General features: G+C 45.0%; 1 long non-coding RNA gene across 1 annotated transcript; it reads right to left on the bottom strand.

The window, feature by feature from the left end:
- Window positions 1-341: 341 nt before the first annotated feature.
- On the bottom strand, window positions 342-2,072 carry LOC119885053. The gene is made up of 3 exons (XR_005441161.1): window positions 2,052-2,072; window positions 666-801; window positions 342-373 (listed from the first exon to the last, which is right to left on the bottom strand). It is a non-coding gene; the product is annotated as an uncharacterized LOC119885053 (long non-coding RNA).
- Between the last annotated feature and the right edge of the window lie 250 nt (window positions 2,073-2,322).

Raw genomic sequence — 2,322 nt, 5'->3', positions numbered from 1 at the left:
TTACAGGTCAGGATGGATATGACATGTGTTTTTGTTCTGTGGCAGGACACATTATCCTTCTGAAAGAGGCCACTGCCATCAGGGAATGAATTGAATTTATTTCAGGATAGAGATCATCTCATTTTTGCATAAAACATTCTTTAACGAATGTTCACATTACATTTAGCTGACGATTATATCCAAAGCGACTTACTATTTTTGACATATGTCAGAAGTTGCAACTTGGGGTTAAATGTCAAAGCATCACACTGCCTCCGCTGGCTTGTCCTCTTTCCATAGTGTATCCTGGTGCCACGTGTTCCCCAGGAAGAGGAACTTTCACGGTGCTGTAGGTCACTGCATCATCTTCATCATCACCATGTTTACCCAGAACCTGGAAAAGAGAAACAGCACAACACAGAAATTACACAACATTAAATGAGACAGAATGATGCAGGTTAATGCAACATTATGATATCCAGCCATCAATTTGATATAGAAAAAGTGATTCATAAGGCTAGGCCACCTTTTTCCTTTGCTCTGTGGTCCAAATCTGATGCTCACATGCTCATTGTAGGTACTTTCAACAGTGGACAGGGGTCAGTGCAGGCAAACTGACTGGTCTGCAGCTACGCAGGCCCATACACAACAAACCGGGGTGTACTGTGTGTTCTGACCGCTATTACCTTCTTCAGCAATCTGACTGCTTTTCTGTTGGATCGGACGACATGCGTCAATGAGCCTTGGCCATCCATGACCTTGTCACCGGTTCACAGCTTTTCTTTCCTTGGACCACTTTTGATAGGTACTGACCACTGCAGACTAAAACAAGGATAGAGATACAGAACACAGAGCAGACAAGAACAAATCATGACAGCGTGCCCATTCTCCTGCGTCTAATGCTGGCCGCACAAGAGAGGATATCTGAATTTGGGTTCAATTCATCCCTCCCGACTATTTTTTTAGTTGTTTTTTTTGAAGAGGTTGGTTGAAACCGATTAAGGCCCAAATAATCCGGTAGTGTGAGGGGTTTGCAGCCATAATCTTAAGGTTGCCAACTTTATTGGAGGCACCCCTGGTCATCATTAGAGGTTAAAAGATCCAAATCAAAAACATCTGAATGAAGCACTAACAGCCAGGAAAGAGAAAGACGTCCCAGAAAGGGTGCGAGCTAATTCTGCATTTTATTCACAACGCTGCAACATTTCCATGCAGAATAGCAACGCCGCTGCATGCTGTCAAGCTAGATGGATGGCATTCTGAGACAAGGTCACTCTCTTTAGTTCTCCCACACCACCAGCAAGCTAAAGTGTCCTCTCAGATATAAGTGGACACAGTGGTTCAAAGCACCCTGATGTGTGGCTGGATGGCTTTGCGAGTGTATCTTCCAAGACTATGTGCTGCCAGGAACAGACCCATCCACTGTGATCCGTGCACACTTCATCCAAAGTGTGGCAGCGTCAGCAGAGTGTTGAAGAGATCTGCAACGCATTGTGGTCTTCATGACGCCCATTTGTGCTTTTCTATCTCTTGGATGTGTCTGGCGCTTCTTAGAATCCGTGCTCGCAGGTGCAACCCAGAAAATTAAAAAATTGTTCTGCTTACCTACAAAGCCTTACATGGTCAGGCACCAGCTTACCTCAAAAAGTTCCTCATACTTTACTGCCCAAAGAAAGCACTGCGCTCTCAAAATTCATGGCAGCTTGTGGTGCCCAAGGTCAGAGAGGGAGCCACAGTGTTTATTTATCAAGTGCCTCTATTATGGAACCAGTTTGCCAATTTGGGTTTTGAGTTTCAGAGTTCTCTCCTAGGGTGACAAGCAGGCTTTGCATGCACAGCAAACCGCCAGTCACAATATTGTTCGTAATCAGTTTATCAAACAGCCAAAATAGGCCCCGGCCACCATTAGTTGTCGACAACAACTTCAAAATAATGAAGGAACAGGAAAAAACCACTGATGGTGTCACGATTGTGGTGTGGAGGCAGGTTTGAGGACCCAAACGCAGGACACAGAGCGGAGCAGGTATAGTTCAATGAAGGGTTTTAATATAACCAAAAGGGAGCACATTTACAGGTGAGTGGCTGAATAACAGAAATCCAAAAGTACAGGGAGACAAGACAAGCAAGGCTGGTTACAGGCAGGTAGAGAGTACACGCACAACAGACTGGAGGGTAACATGAACAATGACCAGACAAAGACAAGACAGAAACACCAGGTATATATACACAGGGACTAAGCAACACAGGTGACAGACATGAGACTAACGAGGCAGAGAGAGAGAGAGCAGGGGGAAAACAGAGAGACTTGACATGACAAGCAGACCTGGGGCAGAGTGAATAAGC

Source organism: Micropterus salmoides, unplaced genomic scaffold (genome assembly GCF_014851395.1).
Source record: "Micropterus salmoides isolate LMB-PRFRI ecotype aquatic unplaced genomic scaffold, ASM1485139v1 Ms_hic_scaffold_3889, whole genome shotgun sequence".
NCBI lineage: Eukaryota > Metazoa > Chordata > Actinopteri > Centrarchiformes > Centrarchidae > Micropterus > Micropterus salmoides.
The sequence above is the reverse complement of the archived record's forward strand: the minus strand, read 5'-3'. Positions and strand labels throughout refer to the sequence as shown.